A 23336-nucleotide genomic window follows, 5' to 3' on the forward strand; every position below is an offset into this window, starting at 1 on the left:
TTGCCCATTTTTGGCTACCTGCAGTCAAGGCTACTTGCATAAACAAAATGGCAACAGTTTGCCACGCCCACTTTTAGTTTAATTTGCGCTCTTCAAAAACCTATGGGTGACGTCATGGATACTACATCCATATCTTTTACTAACATAGGCTCATTCTGAAAACGTAGACCTATATACATTTCTGGAGGTCGTGAATTATGTAGAAGTATATATGGCTGCATTTTGTCATTAAAGTGAACGCTACCAGGCGGTTTGATGCCGTTCCTTTTCGTGATTACCAGCTGATCGCTTACCTCCATATGGATAGCTTTCCTGCAGTTACATTTGTCCGGTTAGCTTGCCATGTACTTCAATTCAATTCAGCTTTATTTGTATAGCGCTTTTACAATGTAGATTGTGTCAAAGCAGCTTCACATAAATGGTCATAGTAACTGGAACAGTGTAGTTCAGTTTTTAGTGTTTAACCTAGTTAAGTCATGGACTGTAAAAAACAATCCAGGCTCATTCTAAAAATGTAACGCTATATACATTTCTGGAGAGCTTTGGCGGACTTTGGCGGACTTTCTTTGTACTTTGGCGGACTTGAGATGCTGAGAGGATTTGATCACAATGACAGGTTTCGAGTCTGGTGAAGAACGGTTCCAGAAAGCAGGAAAGACAAAAACAGAAGCCAAAAAAAGTAAATAACAGGGTGAGAATGTGGTAAAATCTGAAAATATGGTAAAAATCAGGCGAGGGCTTTTCTTGTTCTGGATTGCTTTGTTAAACTGGTGGTTGGGTTTAGGGAAGTGGGTGATCGGGTCAACCAAAGCTTTTGAAAACACTATTGGTTGGGTTTAGGAAAGGAGACATGTGGGTCAGTCGATCAGTCAGTCTGTCGACAGCAACCTCTAGTGTATTTACACAAAAAAAACATAGCTCCTGGGACTTTTTTGATGCTCTCCAGAAATGTATATAGCGTTACATTTTTAGAATGAGCCTGGATTGTTTTTTACCGTCCATGACTTAACTAGGTTAATTAGAGAAGGTAATTAGGCAAGACTTGCCTAATTGTTTGTTTTGTAGACAAAAAATGCTAATAGTAGGCATCAAGGCTAATAGGCTAACAGGAGGCTAATAGTATTGCCCTTAAAATAAAATTATAATTAAAATTAAATTAAATCTGCTTTTCTTATAGCCTAAATAAAACAAACAAGACTTTTTTCCAGAAGATAAAATATTATAGGAAATTCTGTGAAAAACTCATTGCTCTAATAATTTTGACTTCAACTGTATTATTTGCTGTGGAGGATGCTGCTGACCTCGATGATGAACATGTCAGAGAGCTCAGCCAGTGTTTATTACTTCTCCATTGCCTTTCATTGGGATCAATCGGAGTGATATTTGATCAAGCGTAATTACCGGATCAAATCTTTCTCTTCATCAGACACGTCGAGCCGTTGTTGGTTTGTGAAGCTGCACTGTCCAGATCAAGGGCTTCGAATCCAGACTCCCTCCACTTCTTTCATCCTGAAAAGACAGAAACATCTCTTTCTTTCAGCTCTCTCCTGAACTAAATATAGAGCTTTGAACAGGCTGTGATGGACAGATGAAGGAAACCAACCTCACTTCTCTCAAAGACTCTTATATGCCTTGAAAATTCAGCTGCAACCAGTAGAAGCACTTTTTTGCGGCACCTGTGGATTTTTTTATTCAGCATGGGATGAAAACCACTGTGAGCCTGTTTGTTCACGTGGTTGAATTTCACAGCTGTAGATTTCAGTATTTTCTGGAAAGCAAGTAACAGTTGGATGAAAATTGCATTGCGGTTTTTATAATTTTGTTCTGAAAAATATAGCTGGGTAAACGTGTTTTGGCGTGGATTTCCACCGGGTGCTCCAGTTTCCCCCACAGTTCAAAGACATGCACTATAGGTGAATTGAATAAGCCAAGGGGTATCACCTAGCGTTTCTGAACAACTCTCCGTCCACACTACATCGCTGAAAACGCACATCATGTGACCACACACACACACTCTGTCTCTGGCATGTGATGCAGCATATGTGCACGTCTGAGCTCCAGCCAGTCATCTACCCAGAAGAGAGCTGTGCATGTCAGACCGTTCATCAAGGATTCACCACTGGATGTATTCTCACTATATTTGCAATATTTGTAAACGTGATATTAAATTCATCTTCCTTTTTATCCAACGTCAGTTTTCCTGACGTTTTGAATCTATTACATGTTTTCAGGTAACGTGTTTTAGCTGAATGCAAAGATATTAATTCATGTAATCGCACACACTGATTCTGCACATTTGTGCCAGAGCGCTGTTCGCTTGGGCTTAGGTGTGATACATTTGTAGTGTGAGTGCAAATTGCACATGAGCCCGAAATTGCAGACGCAACATCAATTTTAAGTGACCATTTCATATGGATTTATTAAACATTCTTACTTTTCAATGAACGCAAATTGTCAGTTTATTAAAGACGCAAACCCCTTGCTGCATCTTCAGCAAACCTCCTAATACATACGGCACGAGAAATTTTATAATTTATGAGTGCTAAAAGTGTTAAATCTGTTCTGCAAAATATTTGACTGCGTGTCACTGCATCCTAAAAGACTAAAAATAACACAAAACGATAAATAACTAATGCAATGTCCACTGTGCTGAGCGAGAGCTTCTCTTCTATGTCATTGATGCACTGGCTCGGTGGAGGGGACAATTCCAGGCAACTGTACATGAGTACGCCCTAAGAAAGCAGTTTTTAAAATATGAATAAATATTCAACAATTTTGCTTTACATCTAATGAATGCCACCTTGATGAACAGAATAACTTTCTTAAAAAAAAAAAAAAAGACCCCAAACTTTGGACAGGTAGTATATATAGCAACACAATACAAAATGTGGAAATGTGTTATCTTTTAGCTTAATATGCTGCTATGTATCTAAGAGTGCGTAATTACTATAATTACTATTATTAGTGAATCTTATCAAACAACAACTGCAGCTTGTTAACGGAATATTAATCGTTAACAGATTAATATTAAATAGGGATGTAACGGTATTGTAAATGTTACAATAGCAATTTTTTTCAATATTACCGTAGTCGCATGACTCGGTAAAACTATAGGTCTTCTGAGAAAATTTGCTCAGGCGAATGAAGCGAACGGGAGGTAGCGGAAACTACAATTCCCATCAGCCCAGGCGTGGCCATCATCCTTTGCGTTCTGTTGTTGCTACAGATCCAGTAATGCGGAAATGGAGTGTGCTGCTAGTAGCGGGGATGAAAAAGAGCTGGAAATGATCGAACCTAAAGCGGGTTTTAAATCGGATGTGTGGAAGCATTTCGGTTGGGGGTGTTGTTGTTGACGCCGCGCGCGTACTGAATAGCGGTGTTGTCACGTCGGGCAAGACGGAGGGTGTGTCGCCACGCGGGGACACTTCTGATCATTTTGGAAGGGTACTTTCTATCCAAGACTAAAAAGGGCATGTGCACTGCACAGGTTGAGCCCTATGTGTGCACTTGCCTGCAAGTTGGGGAATACGACTAATAACAGTCATGGGGACTGCAGAACACAGCACACTGTTCAGATTGATGCAGACATTGACTTGTACCGCAAAGAGACCTGTATCTCACTCATGGCTTGTCCTCTCAAGTGGGGGAAAGACAATGCACAACGTTACCCACTGCTGTCAACCTGGGCCAAGTCATATCTCTGTCCCAGAAACCTTAGTCCCAAATGAGAGGGTTTTTTTCTGTTGCAGGGGACATTGTAAATGCCCAGAGATCCCAGCTTTTACCAGATTATAGTTATATAATTATCCTTAAAACCCATCTCTATCTAAGTGAGTGAGTGAGTGATTAAAGCTTTCAGAAAATTCTGCCATTGTTTACATCATGATGTGAAAAATATGATGAAGAATTTTATTTTTAATTTTATTTATTTTTTATTTTTTGTTTTTATTGTCCAAGTCAACAACTATCAATGTACAGATCATAATAATTAATAGTAATAATACAAAAAAGAGGCAATTATCTTTTAAAATATTCAACATTAAAATGTTTTCAACCTATCGTTTGACCTTTTCGGTTTTAAAGGTGCATATATATTTCCCCAGAATAGCCTGCCCTGCATAAATTGTCCCTTCGGCCTGATGGATATCATTGAAATAAGTGCTCTGAGAAATGACATCTGTCTGTGTGACAGCTTCTACTCAGCTATTTGCTAACAGGGTACATTTTTTCCAATTTGAATGCTCCACATCTATTTTTATGCAAAATAAATATGTGGAAACCAACATCTGATCCAGCAGTGCTTATACTGAGAAGATCTATTCTTTAATTACACTTAGATTTCCTCTGTCAGTGCTTAGAGACGTATCCTATATCATTTAGCAGGAAACAGTGAAGGAAATCCATTTAAAAGCGGATCTGTGAAGGTCAGGAGGACAACATGCCAAGATGCCTGGACCAAAAATGAAGTGCAGAGTTTTACACTGCTCTTCAAAACGCACACACATACACTCACGCACACATTTTTACATTTTCAAAATATTTAATCCTGTGTTATTTATAAGACATTTTACTCATGAGCACAAAAAAGTCCCAACAAGGTCAAAATGGAATGGTGTTGCTATGCTTGTGGGGACATTTGTGAACATTTCAAGGAATACAAGGTGTTCACACACAAATACACACACAGGTTTTTACAATTTCAAAATATTTATTTATGTGTTATTTATGAGTCATTTTCCTCATGGGGACCAAATTAAATGTCCAAAATTTACTAGTATTGCTATACTTGTGGGGACATTTTGAACAATTTAAGGAACACAAGGCTCACAGACGCACACACACACGCACGGACACACACAGACTTTTTATTTTCAAAATACTTCATTACCTATGATTTACCAGACATGTTTCTCATGGGGACCAAAAAAAAGTCCCTACAAGGTCAAAATATACTGGTATTGCTAAACTTGTGGGGACAATTGTGAACAATTTAAGGAATACAAGGCACACATATAGACACACACACACACAATTTTTTTTTTTTTAATAGTTCATTGACTGTGATTTATGAGACATGTTTGTCATGGGGACCAAAAAAAGGTGCCCACGAGGTTAAAATATACTGGTATTGCTATACTTGTGGGGACATTTGTGAACAATTTAAGGAACGCGAGGCACACAAACAGACACACACGCATAAACACAACACACTTTTTATTTTCAAAATACTTCATTTAATGTGATTTACGAGACATGTTTCTCATGGGGGCCAAAAAAGTCCCTACAAGGTCAATATAGACAGGTATTGCTAAACTTGTGGGGACATTTGTAAACAATTTAAGGTGTACAAGGGACACAGACAGACAGACAGACACACACACACACACACACTGTTTATTTTCAAAATACTCAATTTACTGTGATTTACAAGACATGTTCCTCATGGGGACCTAAAAAAAGTCCCTGTGAGGTCAAAATATGCTGGTATTGCTAACTTGTGGGGACATTTGTGAACAATTTAAGGAATACAAGGGACACAGATAGACAGACACACACACACACACACACACACACACACACACACACACACACACACACACACACACACACACACACACACACACACACACACACACATTTATTTTCAAAATACTTAATTTACTGTGATTTACAAGACATGTTCCTCATGGGGACCTAAAAAAGGTCCCTGCGAGGTCAAAATATGCTGGTGTAGCTAACTTGTGGGGACATTTGAATTTAAGCAAATACAAGGCACACACACAAATTAAGTTTATTTTTTGGTATTAACTTTGGCTGTAGCATGGTATCTGGTTTTATAAAATGTGTACTTGCCATTCCTACAGCTAATCCCATAATAAATTGGTAATGTGTCTGTGAAAGCAAATCTTGTATATTTTCTAATTAGCATCTGTTGCCAACATGCATGACTGATCTTCTGTTACTCAGCACACTATGGCACACGCAGTTCCAGCAAAATAAAACTTTCAATAATGATTAAAACACTCTTTCTGAGCAATTTATTTGTTCCCAAATGTTCCCAGCAATTTATTTGCTACTTCTTCTGTAACCCCTGAAGCGTAGAAATATGCTCTTATTCTATTTTAATAGGCCTCCTCCAATTTACTCCTCCATCCACGTAGAGATCCTGGCACATCTGTCTGCCTATTCATACCTTTCTGAAAATAAAGCTATTGTATAACCAAAATGCTTCCATTTGAATGTGAAATTAGCTGAAACCAACATGTTCCCACTGCGCTAACACAATAATGTCTCATTCAAAAGATAAATCTGAGCAATAGCATGATGCACTCAATCATGACACACATGACAGCCAACGACATTTAATACTCAGAAATTATGTAAAGCTTTTTCAGGTGGCTTTATTTTGTAGTGCATTTTGTTTTCAGGGAGGACGTGTGCACATTTTAAACCAGGGTTGCCAAATAAACAATATTTAAAACTATATTTCCTTTATTCTGGTTAGCTTTTAACCCTCCTTTTGACATCTGGGTCAAATCAACGACAAAGCGGCATTTTAAACAGAAAAAAAAAACCTTGAAGTTTTTCTAAAAATGACCCCAACATTAGAAAAAAACTGACTCATTTTCTATTTTCATAAAGGATGTGCACATTTAGGGTATCATGGTTGTCCATTTTGACCCACCAGCTATAAAGCCAATTTTACAGGCACACATATGTACACTCCAAAACCTCCCAAACACACACAGACACAATAAGAATCTACTATTTTAACCTTTATAAATACCGTCTTGCTAAAAACGGTACTTTTAGCATTAGAAAATATACCCTTTAATTCAGTCAAAATGTGTTGCCCACTGATTAAACATTGATGAACTACTCCACACTGGTAAGGAAAAACCTTTATATTCACAGAGTTTGTTGATGAGGATGAGGTTGTTTCTTCGTGCAAAATAGATTTGAGGATTGAAATTCAATTTAGCTGCTTTATTTTAGAGGTTTTGTGAAAGGACGATTGGTGTATACAGAATTCTGAGACAACAGTTGGGTTAATGTTGAGGTTGAATTTCATCCATACAGAATCAGAGCTGACAATTAGTCAACTTTTGTAAATGTAATTAATTTAAAGACACATGTTTTCAATAATTCAATACAACACATAAGATTAACCAAGGGCTTTTTTCCTAATTTCCTTCCTCAGCACTCTTCCTAGAGCTGGCCGGCCATCTAAGCTCAGTGATCAGGGTCTAGTCAGGAAGGTGATCAATAACCTGATGGTCACTCCATCTGAACTCCAGCGTTCTTCTGTGGAGAGAGGAGAACCTTACAGAAGGACAACCATCTGTGCAGCAATCCACCAATCAGGCCTGTATGGTAGAGTGGGCAGACGCAAGCCACTCCCTGCCTGGAATTTGCCAAAATGCATCTGAAGGACTCTCAGACCATAAGAAACTAAATTCTCTGGTCTGATGAGACTAAAATTGAACTCTTTGGAGTGAATGCCAGGCATACATTTGGAGAAACCCAAGCACCACTAATCACCAGGCTAATACCATCCCTACAGTGAAGCATGGTGGTGGCAACATCATGCTGTGGGGATGTTTTTCAGCAGCAGGAACTGGAAGAACAGTCAGGATAGAGGGAAAGATGAATGCAGCAATGTACAGAGACATCCTGATTGAAAACCTGCTACAGAGTGCTCTTGACCTCAGACTGGGGCGACGGTTCATCTTCTAGCAGGACAATGACAAAGCACACCGCCAAAATATCAATGAAGTGGCTTCACAACAACTTAGTGAATGTTACTGAGTGGCCCAGCCAAAGCCCAGACTTAAATCCTATTGAAAATCTCTGGAGAGATCTGAAAATGGCTGTACACCGTCGCTTCCCATCCAGCTTGATAGAGCTTGAGAGGTACTGCAAAGTTAAATGGGCAAAAACTGCCAAAGACAGGAGTGCCAAGCTTGTGGGATCATATTCAAAAAGACTTGAGGTTGTAATTGATGCCAAAGGTGTATCAACAAAGTATTGAGCAAAGGCTGTGAATACTGATGTACAGGTGACTTTTCAGCTTTTTTATTTAATAAATTTACAACAATTTCAAAAACTCTTTTTTCACATTATCGTTATTGGGTAACTCTCTACTAGCTGGGCTTCCAGCTAACTCTATCAAGCCTCTTCAACTGCTCCAGAATGCAGCAGCACGAGTGGTCTTCAATGAACCTAAACGAGCACATGTCACTCCGCTGCTACTCCGTTTGCACTGGCTGCCAGTTGCTGCTCGCATCAAATTCAAAGCTCTGATGTTTGCCTATAAAGTGACTTCTGGCCTTGCTCCTTCTTATCTGCTCTCGCTTCTGCAGATCTATGTGCCCTCCAGAAACTTGCGTTCTGTGAATGAACGTCGCCTCGTGGTTCCATCCCAAAGGGGGAAGAAATCACTTTCGCGAACGCTCATGCTCAATCTGCCCAGTTGGTGGAATGAACTCCCTAACTGCATCAGAACAGCAGAGTCACTCGCTACTTTCAAGAAACGACTAAAAACTCAACTATTTAGTCTCCACTACACTTCCTAATCTGTAATCGCCTCACTGAATATCACACTAACTGTACAAAAAAAAAAAAAAAAAAAAATACTAATACTACTAATACTTCCCTTCTTCGACTTTACAGACCTGAAACTTGCTTATAGCACTTATTCATTGTTGCTCTTGGTTGTGTAAATTGCTTCCTTGTCCTCATTTGTAAGTCGCTTTGGATAAAAGCGTCTGCTAAATGACTAAATGTAAATGTAAATGTATTGCGTGTAGAATTTTGAAAAAAATTAATTTAATCCAGTTTGGAATAAGGCTCTAACATAAAAAATGTGGAAAAAGTGAAGCGCTGTGAATACTTTCCTGATGCACTGCATGTTAGTAAATACATTACCTAATGAAACCTTATTGTAAAGTGTAACCAAATGAACAATAGAAATCACTCTTTTTTTTACTGGGGCACAGCAGATTCTAGATGGTGTCCATCATTGCCCTTGGACTGAGAAATTCAACCTTTGTTTTTCCAGAGGAGTGCAGTCCCGTCTAGGCGTCTCTCTCTCTGCACTTTGAAGATGTTTTCCTCCTCATGATTTTGAATGAGCTCTAAAGACAGATCTATATAGCATGATGCCCCGTCCTTCCTCCCAGCACAGCTCTTTGAAGCCCGACTTGTGAGGTTTTTCAAAAGGCCCATCGCACCAAGACTGTTTGGGCGTCTTTAATTAATGGAGACGTCTCAATCAATCCTCTGTTCTTCCTCCTTCATCTTCTCGCCCGTTCTCTTTTGAATGCAGAACTGTGGGATGTGACACGAGTTGAAAGCCCTGTTTGGTTGTGATTGTTCAACACTGGGGCGAGTTTATGCTCCTACATGTTTAGAAGTGAAAGGCGGATTTTTCCTGGTCTTATTACCTGTCAGCAATTAATCATCTTAAAAAACGAACATGATTAGAAGGACAAAAGATAATCAAAATAATTATTTTGGAGCTCAAAGAACCGACTCCTTGAAGATTATAAGCTATTGTTTTCATAATTAAAGACTCGCTGGATATTCTGGGAAATATATCTGCTGTCCTACTGCAATGTATTGATTTGCCAGTATGTTGATTTCCAGTATATTCCATGCTTTTGTATTGATCAACCTCTCTTTAGTCTCTACAAGCCATGCTGATTAATTCCGCTATAGCTCTCAGAGAAATGTGATTATAAGTGATTAACCACACAATTAGAGAAAGCCATTCAATAATAAGTAAATTAGCCAGTATCGGGACAGCTTTAAGCAGGCTGCTGGCACCACCGTGACAGTTCTGACACTACTAACTAATGAATAATAAAAGAAAAACGGGCCCCTGTGAAAATTATTCATAGAATTTAAGAGCCTTTATTTATGTGCTTTCAGAATTAAAGTCCAAGGGGAATGAATGCTACTTAATGAACGCATCTACAATGATGGATGGATGGACAGTTGGATGGATGGGCAGATACTAGGCTGGAAGAATGACATATAAAGTTAAGCATCGGCAAGATCAAACGATTTGTATTGTCTGTTATCTTTTTCTTGACAAATGTTGATTTGTTGTGGCTAACAAATGTGCCAGACTATACATTCCTTCATGATCAGTCATCCTGTGATGTCTACAATGAGCGGTATTTCCTAAAGCAGTCACAATCAAGTTACTTTTATTGTCACATCATAAGGAGCACAAGTGCTATGATGAGTGAAAAGCTTAGGTGCTGGTTCCAGACAGTACAAAATACAGATTGTGTACACAATCTGTATTTTGTTTTGGGGGGTGGGGGGCTTTGGGGGCTTAAGCCCCTGATGTATTATCAAAAGCACCTGATCTTTTGGAATATGTTGCACTTAAATAAAAATTGGTTGTATAAAATTTATTTTGTTATCTAAGTACTTCAAATTACCACATACATCACGCACATTTCAGTTAACAGCATTTGTATCAGGTGAATAAATGGTCAGCTGTTCAGCAGTACCCGTTTCTACCGGCAGATGGGAGTGGCGCTGTTGTCACATGGTGTTAAAAAAAATCCCGTCTTCATTCAGTAATTATTTTAAGGAGCTGAAGCTGCTGAGGTAATAACACAACTGTTTCACCAAACTGAATAGTTCTAACTACTGATGAAGCTTAATATTTGTTTTCACTGTATAAAATGTGCATAGTTTTTGTGAAATAAAATAACTGTAATCAATAAAATGTGCATCATATCAATGCAAATACATGCGAATTAGTCAAAAAACGTAAATTGTATTAGCTTTCTAGTAGGCATGGAACGATAACCCGTTTTTAAGATATATCGTGGTTTAGAAAAGTCAAAGTTTTAAAACCGCCAAAATATTCTGTAATACCGTCCCTAAGGTATGTGTAACAATTTTTTTTTGTTTTTTAGGACAAAAGTATCTCCCGCAGAAAATATCTCCAAAGATGTCATTTTAAATTGTAAAAAATCTGTGTTTTTGTAACTAACGAAGACAGCAAAAGTGAATGATTCCTTTTCATTATTTAGCCTGACATGTTTACTGTCCAAAATATTAAAAATCTTTCAAAAATTAAAATATATTGTGTACAAAGAGGAAAAGGTTTTGTTTTTTACCCAGACATTCAAAAAAGAACATATTTTAAAGCAGTAATCACAATACTATAATAACATAAAACCGTGATGTTTTTATCCAAGGTTATCATACTGTCAGAATCGTATACCCGCCCATGCCTAATTTCTAAATATGATATAGATATCTAAACATACACACACATACATACACACACATATATATATATATATATATATATATATATATATATATATATATATATATATATATATGGTCAGTCACATCTGTTTTTGTAATAGTTAAATCACTGAGTTCATGATGCATCTAGCATATTATTTCACAGCAATATTCTACAGTAACATGCTGTCAGTTAGCATCAGATTATAAATCGACTTTCTTATGAAAATACCTAAGATGTCTGGAAGAACACATAGAAACCATTTATTGTTGCAGTCGTGTAAATGATCCGGTAAAGCCTTTTATTCAGATCTTATTTTCATTCAACTACAGCAATAGCTGGATGCTATTGCTGTAGTTGAATGAAACAATTATGGGTTGGGGGCAAGAGGGGTTCTTTGGGCTAAGCCCTTTATCCCTTTCGACCATAGCAACGCCCCTGGTGCAAAATACAGACAGTGCAAATATAATGACAGTGCAAAATACAGACAGTGCAACATACATACAGTGCAAATGCAACGACAGTGCAAAATACAACAGCATACTAAAATTGTAATTTAGTAAGTTGTTTTAAAAATGTGTACTTGTACTTTCCCTTGAGTACATTTTAAGTGCAGTATCTGTACTTTTACTTCACTACTTTCCTTTAACCTTCAGTCACTACTTTATTTCTTTATTGTCTACGGTGATAAAAAGTAGAAAAATCAGTCCTGTGATACCCGTCCAATCAAATCGTACATAGAAATCACATGATACTAAACAACATCAACACATGGGCACTTAATAATTGTGCACTTAATAAATAAATTTATAAATGCAGCAAACCTTTTGGAAGCATTAACAATGTCCAAGATGTTCAAAATATTTACACACATCGACGCACAGACTTTTAATAGACTGTCACTGATGAGAAAATAGATGTCGACTGTAAAAAAAAAAAAAAAAGGATGTCGACTGTATGATGACTGAAATCACCAAACAGCCTTAAACAATCAAATGAAACGAATGAAAAATGGAAGGAAGGGCCGAACGAAGGAAGGAAGGATTCAAGGTAGGACTGTTCAAACTAAGGAAGGAAGGAACGAACAAACGAATGAATGAATGAACAAAGAATCTAATGAGGGAAGGAACAAAAATTATGAATGGAAGAATGAATGAATGAGTGAACAAATGAAGGGAGGAACAAAGGAATGAAGGAAGGAATGAACAAATGAAAAGGAAGGACAGAACAAAGGACCTAATAAAGAAAGGAACAAAAATATAAACGAACGAACAAACGAAGGACCAAATGAATAAAGTAAGGATTCAAGGAAGATTTGAATAAATGAATATGAATAAGCAAACAAAATGAGGAACGAAGGAAGGACCAAATGAATGAAGGAAGGAACGAACAAATGAAGGAATGAAGGAAGGACAGAACAAACAAACAATGGAAGAAAGGTTGGAAGGAACAAGCAAATATAGGAAGATCACTAAATGCACCACTGAATGTTATGTTTACACATCCCTGCACAAACTGCATGTAATTGGAAAATTACTTTTTACAGCATAATATCAGCTGAGACACCAGCTGAGATAACCGAGAAAGTATGTGCTCCAATTGCACAATGTCACCCAAGTGATGGAACTCGTCATGAAAAACGAGAAAAAAATTAAACATGCGAGACTTTCTGTGATGGTGTGGCGTAGGCATGGTATCGGTTGTCGTGAACTATGCCACATTACACAAGAAGAAACGATTGAATCTTGTGTCACAACGCCCATTTGTCATTTACAAATCCCCACGACACCCTACGTCAACGAAATCATTCATGACATATTTGTGTGATCTGATAAATTTTACTATGATGCTACCATCTAATCACACAAATGAAAGCTGATATCATGATTTGAAGGTGGATCATCTGACCAGTGAATAATGCTACGCAGAAACCGACGTCTGAAAGTGACTTGTTTACCACACAACTTCTGGCATAACAGCCTTATAAAACATCCCCTGAAACCAACATTGCTGTCATATTCACCGCCTTTAAGATCCTTTCTCTATTTCCCAATAAATTTCCAGCTCTCCGTTTAGTGCTGAGAGAGAGACAAAGAAGTGCTTATAAATGTTCGCTGCTCCCCGTATCCATGTGGCTCGGGGTAACCTTGAGCTCTGCAATGTAATTCCTTTTCCTACACGTGTTTTTATTGATTTCCGCCAAGCCAGATTCTTCATATGCATCCTGCCCTGTCTCATTTACCTGAACCTTTTAAGGCCTCTCAGTGCTAAAATTGCATTTCTGAAAGAAATGGCTACCATCCGTTCATTCGCATTCACGATTGGCAATAGGATGTGGTGTGGTGTAGAAACGCAGGGAGATCAGTGAGAAATGAGTCTGCTCAAAAAACAGAGCTCCAGGCTCAACTCCAGGCTCTCTGGGCTGGATTTTTTGCTTATATATTTCTATACTTTATAATGATATACTGTATAGATAGACGGATGGATAGATAAACAAGATGGATGAATGTTTGATGCATGGACAGAATAAACAAACAATGAATAGATGAAAGAACAGAGTGAATGAATGAAGCTGGTATGAATTAACGGATGGACTGAAGAAACAGTGCATGGATGGATGGATGGACAGATGGATGGATGAATAGAATGAAGGAGCAAGAAAAGAGCTGGATGAACAAACTAATGATGGATTGACTGCTTTAATGAACAAACAAAATGGATGATGAATGAAAATAAAGAATAAACAATCAATAATTGATGCATGGATTGACAGCAAATGAACAATGAATGATGCAGGTATAAATGGATGGATGGAATAAACATGAAATAAAATGAAAGAACAAAAAACTGGGGCGTGAAACAATAATATATAATATATAATAAACAAACAATAGATGGATGAATGAAATAACTAGAACAATAAAACAAATGAATGATGGATGTAGGAACAGAATTAACAAGTCATGGCTAGATGGATGGATGGATGGATGAATGGATGGACAGATAAAAAATAATTGATAAATTGATGCATGGATGAATAAAGTGAACAAATGAAGTATAATTATGTATGGATTAATAGAACGAATGATGAAATAAATGAATAGTAGATGGATTGATAGAACAAATGAACAATAGCTAGAGGAACAGAATGAACAAATTATGGATAGATGGATGGATGAAGTGAACAAATGAACAAACAATAGATGGATGAACAGAACTGACTGATTAAATAATGGCTGATGATGGATGGATGGATGAACAGAAATAATAAGTCATGGATAGATAGTTAGACAACTGACTAAAATAACTAATGGACAGATGGATGGATGAAAGAAATGAAGAAAACAAATGAACAAGCAATGGATGGATGGCAAGACTTGAGTTAGGGCTGATAGATGGATGAATGGATGGTTGGTTGGACAAATGATTAAAATATTTGATGGGCAGATGAATGGGGTGGTAGATGGAAAGACAGATGAATAAAATAATGGATTAATGGATGGAGGGATTGATGGATGAATAAAATGAACATGAATAGATGGATAAATGGATAAATTGCTAAAACTTTTGATGGATGGATGGATGGATGGATGGATGGATGGATGGTTGGATGAAGAAAACAAATGAACAAACAAGGGATGGATGGACAGAATCATATAACTGAATAATGGTTGATGGATGGATGGATGAATGGATAAACAAATCATGAATGGATAGATAGATAGAAAAACAAATGACTAAAATAACTAATGGACAGAGGGATGGATGAATGGAATGAAGAGAAAAAACAAACAAACAATGAATAGATAACAGACTTGCATAATGCTTAATAGATAGATGGATGAATGGATAAATAAATGGCTAAAATATTTAACGGGCAGATGAATGGATGGATGAGGTGGTTGATGGAAAAACAGATAAATAAAACAATGGACGGATGGATGGAAGGTCAGATGAATGAAATGACTGATGGATGGACAAACAACTAAAATATTTGATGGGCAAATGAATGGATGGATGGGGTGGTAGATGGAAAGACAGATGAATAAAATAATGGATGGAAGGTCAGATGAAAAAAATAACTGATGAATGGATGGAGGGATTGATGGATGAATAAAATGAACATGAATAGATGGATAAATGGATAAATTACTAAAGTTACTGATGGATGGATGGATGGATGAAGAAAACAAATGAACAAACAAGGGATGGATGGACAGAATCAAATAACTGAATAATGGTTGATGGATGGATGGATGAATGGATAAACAGAATTAACAAGTCATGAATGGATAGATAGAAAAACAAATGACTAAAATAACTAATGGACAGAGGCATGGATGAATGGAATGAAGAGAAAAAACAAACAAACAATGAATAGATAACAGACTTGCATAATGCTTAATAGATAGATGGATGAATGGATGAATAAATGGCTAAAATATTTAACGGGCAGATGAATGGATGGATGAGGTGGTTGATGGAAAAACAGATGAATAAAACAATAGACGGATGGATGGAAGGTCAGATGAATGAAATGACTGATGGATGGACAAACAACTAAAATATTTGATGGGCAAATGAATGGATGGATGGGGTGGTAGATGGAAAAAAGATGAATAAAACAATGGATGGATGAAAGGAAGGTCAGATTAATCAAATAACTGATAAATGGATGGATGCATGAATAAAATGAACAAAACATGGATGGATGGATGAATGGAGGGACAAATTACTAAAATAAATGATGGACAGATGGATGAATGAAGAGACAAATGAACAAACAAGGGATAGATAGACAGAATCAAATAATTGAATAATGGTTGATGGATGGATGAATGAATGAATGAAATGAAAAGAACAAATAAACGAACGATGGATGGATGGATAATTTCATCAGCACTCTTAAATATTGATGATACAAACGTGCACTTAATAGCCGATAAAATGCTTTCTCTTCCGGGGGGTGGGGGGTGATACACATATTTGGGATATAAGGCTCTCATTCTCGCCTCTAGGACCCAGCGAAGACATTTATTAATTTACACAGCCATAATTCCAAAATAAAAGTACTTCAATAGTAATACCAGAATTGAAAAAATAACGTTAAATCAAAATAACCCAATGCATTGGGTTAAAATAACCCATAGTTGGAAAGGTGCTATAATAACCTATGGTTGGGTTGCATATTGGAGTATTTCAGCCTGATCTCACGAGGAAACGCAAGTATGTTACGTTTTGCCAGTTTAGTGGCTAATTCGTCAGTTCAGTCGTACAGTTGAGTTCAGTCGTACAAAATTGTACGATTTTAAAAAAGAGGCATGGCACCTAAACCCAACCGTCATTGGGCGATGAGCAAGTCGTACTAAATTGTACAAATTAGATAGTACGAAATCATACGAATTAGCCCCTAAATCAAAAATCTACGGATTGCTGTGAGATTGTGTTCGGTATTTTCAACCCAGCTGTTTTAACAGAGTAGATAAATGGATGGATAAATGGACAAATTACTAAAATAATTAATGGACAGACAGATGGATGAATAGAACAAGTGAACAAACAAGGGATGGAATAAAAAATTTAATAGTTGAATATTGGTTGACGGATAAATAAATGGATAATTAACAAAAAATAATTGGATGGATGGATGGAAAAATGACTAAAATAACTAATGAACAGATGGATGGATGTATGATGTATGAATGGATGAATGAACAGAATAAACAAATTATAGATAAATGAATTGATAATAGATATACAAAAAGAACAGTATTGGATTATTTAATGTACATTGATATGGTTATGCAAGACTTGCAACAATGTCAGTTCAAACATTACCAATGAATTACCAATGAAATCAGATTTTTCAAAGATATCATGTTTTCCAGAGTTGTTCATCCCTTTAATATTCTCTTTTTCAATTATTATTCTCTTTTTCAGAGGTTGCCCCAGCAGAAGGAACCACCAACGATTCCAGCATATGTTTTACCCAGCAGATGCACTTCCAGCTGCAACCCAGTATTGGGAAACACCCATGCACACTTATTCACACACACTCATACACTACGATCAATTTCATTCATTCAGTCAGTTCACCTTTAGTGCATGTCTTTGGACTGTGGGGGAAACCGGAGCACCCAGAGGAAATCCATGCGAACATGGGGAGAGCATGCAGACTCCAAACAGAAACCCCAATTGGCCCAGCCAGGACTTGAACCAGCGATCTTCGCACTTTGAGGCGACAGTGCAAACCACTGAGCCACTGTGCCACCCTGAGTTGTTCAAAATCCCACAACTGAATTTGCACTGTATATCTTCTCAAAGCAACTTTAAATGCATTATTGATCAATGCAGAGATAATGAGATCTGATAAGGGTCTGCTTGATCTCATCAGTATGTTTATGGAAGTGTCCATCGTGCAGCACTGTCCAGATGCATTACTGACTCCAGTGCAGTAATTATCAGTGCTGTGACCAGAGGGTTTGCCCATTGTCTCTAGGTATTGCTGTTTAGATGAGAGCCGACATATGCTTCCTGCAGGCCTGTTCAGCGCTAATCTACAGCATGTGTTACCTTTATATGACAGGAGAATCGGATAAAGACAACCGCGAAAAGGTCTCCAGAAATAAAAAGTCTTTATAGAAGCACTCAATGTCAGTAATGCACACCATTATCCAAATACGATGTTCCATCTGCCATATTGCATTTCGAATAAAAAGGGACTTGTACTTTTCTCCCTGTGTTCGGGGTTGTAAGGAATAAAATGTTAATGACATATTTTTGATGTTCTGATGTTTACAAGACACACTGTGTACTCCTTGTGTCTCCACACACAGTGTGCGCTTATTACACCATAAATAACAGCTCCCTGATGTTCCTTCGTGATAGTCCAACAATGACTATCACAGCACGTGTATAAAAAAAAATTATAAAAAAAAGCTTCTTGTGCCTGTTTTCAAAGGCATCTCTGAGGTGAGAACAATATAAAAGTGAAAAACCTTTTGTTCTGCACGTCTTATTAAGGGTTCTTTCACACCTGGACTTTTGTTTCGGAACCTGTCTCGTTTGTCCAGTTAGCGCGGTTCGTTTGGCATATGTGAAACCACCAATCGCGCTCGGATCCGCAGCAAAACAATCGCTATAAGATCGCTTGAATGAGGTGGTCTCGGCTCGATTGAAACGAACTCTGGAGCGGATCGATTGTAGTGAGAAAGCGATACGATCCGAGCCCGGTTATGTCACAGTGTATTATGGATATGTAAAAGGCATATGGCTATATGAAGAGAAAATTATGAGCAGGGCATGTCATTCCAGACATCTCAAGTTTCCCGGAAGTTTCGTTAGTCTCCCGCAAATGCACAGAGACTCCCGGGCACCCACAAACGAGTGATAATTTCCCGAAAATCCAACGAAATCTCACAGCAGTCCGTAACTTTTTGATTTAGTGGCTAATTCGTATGATTTCGTACGATAGGGGTGGGGTTAGGTGCCACGCCTCCTTTTAAAAAAATCTTACAATTTCGTACGACTGAACTTGTACAAATTTGCACAAATTAGCCACTAAACTGGCAAAACGTAAAATACTTACGTTTTCTCGTGAGATCAGGCTGCTAAAATTGCTCGTGTCCCTCCCGGTCCTCAAATACGTTGCGTACCCTTCTCACCCCTCCCCACAGCATCCCTCCTCACTCTTCAGACATGTCGAGCGCACCCTGTCAAACACCACCAAACCACCACCACCCCCTGACAGCTGAGCAGGACTCTGTAAAATAAAACTGACCAATGTGAGGAGAGTTTACTCGCACATGACTTGTTATAGCTATTTTCGTCCGATTAGAAACTTTGCCGTGTGAAAGCGAGCCGCACTAAGATCAAAGAGCAACATTGTAACAATTTTAATCCCTGTTTCGGAACAACTGAATCGATTGACAGGTGTGAAAGCACTCTTAGTGTTCATATAAAATGTTTGCTGAGAACGTTCTCTATATTTGTTATTTTGTAATTTTAAGCAAAAATTTTGCAGCTTCGACACATTATAGGACAACACAATATCATTATGTTATATACACTGTAGCCTAGTGAAGTGGGTCATGACAATTAAGACACCCACGCCCTACAAAAAAACCAAAAACTTTGCATTTAGGCAAATGATCTTATTTAGTCTGCATATAAAATGTTTGCTGAGAAGTTCTCTATATTTTTTTTCATTTATTCTTTCACTTTCTTTTCAGCTTAGTCCCTTTATTGATCCGGGGGTCGCCACAGCTGAATGAACCGCCAACTTATCCAACACATGTTTTACGCAGCGGATGCCCTTTCAGTCACAACCGATCTCTACACACTCACTCACACTCATACACTACTGACAATTTAGCCTACCCAACTCACCTATACCGCATGTCTTTGGACTGTGGGGGAAAAACCGGAGAACATGCAAACTTCATACAGAAACACCAATTGACCCAGCTGAGACTCGAACCAGCGACCTTCTTGCTGAGAGGCGACAGCACTACATCCTGCGCCACTACATCGCCCTCTATATTTGTTTTGTCATTTTAAATCATATATTTAGATATATTTGATGTCCAGGTGAGATTAAATTTACATTGTAACGATCAAATACAAACATTAAGCAGAAGAAATTTGATTTATTAATGTAAAAATTAAACCATTATTCTGATATGTTTATATTTAAATATATTAAAATATGAATTTATCGTAGTAGATTTTGTAACAATTTAAAGGGGAAATTAAGCACTCAGTCAAGTTTACCTCATTTTGTACATTGGACTCCACTTTAATGAAAATATATTAAACAAACTCGATTAATGTAACCAATTAGAAGAAAACGCTGTGCTTTATAATAGATTTTAGACCTAGGGTGCTGCCATCTTGGTATGTCGCTGTGTCTGACGTCACGGGGATGGTTTCGTTCCCTCCGCTGAACAGAAACAATGGAAGTAAAGGAGTCTTTATTGCCTAATTCACCTCCATTCGTGAAGTTGTAGACGTGAAGCTGTTGCAAATACAAGCATCAGATGTGTGTCTAATATAAAAGTATATATATATATATTTTCTCTTTTTTTTATTACCAATCATTTGATGAGCTTGGATTCACTCTCTGTTTTACGCTGCCTGTTTAGGTTTCAACCATGATTGTAACAGAGTGAACACAGAGACTGGACAGCCCAATTGAACTCAATGCATAAAGTTGTGGACGAGCATTACAGAGCTGCTGCAAATACAACAAATATAAGCATTTAAGAGCCTTCAGTTGCGTATTTGTCTTTGTTAATACCTTTCGTTTGATGCGCTTTGATCCAATCTCTTACACTGCTCCAGCACTGCCTGACGAGGGGATTTACATTCAAACTAATGCAACGATTAAAATCATACATGACTTCACACTTTATTAAGTCACGTCTGTGACATATTCCCTCTTCAAGTCGATCTCTCAACATGTTATGAAGGATGTAAAAACCTGCCATGAGAAAAGCCGCGGTGATATTAGTGCCGTTTTCTTCTAAATGGTTCCATTAATCGAGTTTGTTTAAATATATTGTCATTAAAGTGGAATCTAGTGTACAAAATAAGGTAAACTTGACAGTGCTTCACTTCCCTTTAATTGAATACAAACTTTTTGCTGACAAATGAGTAAAAGCCGAATGGTATGTGATCAGCTGGGGACAAAAAAGAAGGAAGAATAGACTCCCCTCAAAAAAAAAATAAAATAAAAATAATAATGATAAAAAAAAAAATAAATAAAAAAAAAAAAAAAAAAAAAATATATATATATATATATATATATATATATATATATATATATATATATATATATATATATATATATATATATATATATCCATCAACATTAGGATGTGAAAATAAGGGATATGCCTATCATAATAAGGGACTACTCCGAACCCCAAACCCCTAAAAAAAATCCCCAAATTACTAAATATGTTCCTCTGGAGCTGTTCCTCATTGTAAATAAACAGTTAAACTGTAATATGTTTTATTATTACTATTTACAAAATAAAAAATAGATAGCAGCAGCAAATAAATTAGCAAACAGTTCAGCTTATTAAAATTAATAGCTATTAAAAAGAAATAGAATCTAGTTACTAAATCTCATCAACCTTTTCTTCACTGTATAACTTACACATTCTGATTAAGAGCAACGGATGAATCTCATTTATTTAGATTTTTTCGTTTAATTACATTAAATAATTCATCATTTTAAAAATGCACACATCTAACATTATAATGAAAGCATTCGACTGCTTTCCAAACTGTTTATGCTCATTTATGACGAAATGAGTTGTTTGAAAAAAAAAAAAAAAAACACCAAAATCGACATCTTTAGACATTATTATTATTTATTATGTCAGTTCAGACACGAACCCAAAAACCAGACTTTCGCTCTGCTCAGCGTCTATTTATTATGGAGCACGTCAGCTGACAGTGATTGATTTGAGGATTGCATAGGAGGGGCTATGGCACCTGTAATGAAAAGGAAAGGGAATTGCGCCGTTTTAAATTTATTTCAATGTGTTTTCATGCATCGATAAAACAAAAACACAGAACAGACTCACATTTAAGAGCAAGGGGCGTCCCCTGGTGGTTCGGCGGTATGAGTTGTGTATAGGGAGGACTGGCTCTTTAATATTTATTGCCACCCTTCAGAGAAAGACTGAAAATACGGGAGAAATACGGAAATATATCTTTACAGGATGATAGTGGGATAGAACTGTAAAATACGGGAGAATCCCGATAAAAATGGGAGGGTTGACAGGTATAATATATATATATATATATATATATATATATATATATATATATATATATATATATATATATATAAATTGATATATTTATATATACTATTGTTTTAAGGGAAAAATATATACACACACACACACACACACTTTGTTTTGGAATATTTCTTAAAAAAAGAATGGCATATTTTTTCCCTTAAAACAAGCAAAATAATCTGCCAATGGGGTAAACAGAATAATCTTGTTTTTCCCTTTGACAAGGCATTATTTTGCTTAAATATTTATTTTTTCTCAAATCAAGACAATCATTTTGACTGTTTTGCTTGTCTAGAACATGCATCTTGATTCATTTTTGCATTGTATTATTCAGGTATGTCTAGGTATATCCAGATTTAATTATATAGCACCTATAAATTGATTTACGATTATGAATATTTAAAGTTTTGAATTAACATGAGCATATCAAACATTAAACTTTGTGGATATATGCAATTAATATCATGTAAATAGGACGTGTTTGAGTAAGCTTAATCCACTGGCAAGCATTGGGAAAACAAGTAAACAAAACCCCTAATCAACAAATATTTCCATCAATATTTCCCTGTCTAAATCAACACTGCCCTCATTATTAGATGTGACAAGCGTTGAGAAGGCATCTTGAACATTTTAACTTTTCAAACACAAGCTCTCGCCGAGCACTGGCTGTTTCTGTGATTAGACACTGAGGGCTAAACGCTCTTCACACCACCATCTGTTCAGTAAATCTCTTCTTCCTCGCCACTCTTCTGTCTGGCTTTTTCCCATCGTCTAAACAGAGCTCAGACCCTGGGATTTTTGCCATTGGTCAGAGCTTCTTCTGGCTCTTGGCTTTAGCTGATGTCCCTCTCAGATGGCCAATCCTCAGTGTGGATTTGTGCTAATTGCATTAAATGGTGTCGGATGTTTCATATTAAGAAGACAATGCATTTCACACAATTAAACCAACATGAAATCTGAAAACGTGGCCCAGACGTTTCTGGAGATCGCAAATTATGTTACCAGAGCTATGTATGGCTGCATTTTGCCTTCAAAACGAATGCTATGAGGCGGTAGGATCATTTTCTTTTCTCGCTTATCAGCTGACCACTTACCTCCATGTAGAAAACGGCCCGCTATTACCAGTTTGTCCGGTAGCTCGACGCATACGTTGGCGGACTTGAGACGCAGAGCGAAGATGACTGCGACAACAGCGTTCAAGTCTGGCAAAGATCCGTTCCAGAAAGCAGGTAAGACAAAAG

The 23336-nt window shown here is 37.2% G+C and overlaps 1 long non-coding RNA gene across 1 annotated transcript; it reads right to left on the reverse strand.

Annotated features, from left to right (window-relative positions):
• Positions 1 to 1401: 1401 nt before the first annotated feature.
• On the reverse strand, positions 1402 to 23336 carry LOC137487503 (uncharacterized). The gene is made up of 3 exons (XR_011006105.2): positions 23190 to 23336; positions 1604 to 1768; positions 1402 to 1509 (listed from the first exon to the last, which is right to left on the reverse strand). It is a non-coding gene; the product is annotated as an uncharacterized lncRNA (long non-coding RNA).

The sequence above is a fragment of the Danio rerio genome, chromosome 14, assembly GCF_049306965.1.
Source record: "Danio rerio strain Tuebingen ecotype United States chromosome 14, GRCz12tu, whole genome shotgun sequence".
NCBI lineage: Eukaryota > Metazoa > Chordata > Actinopteri > Cypriniformes > Danionidae > Danio > Danio rerio.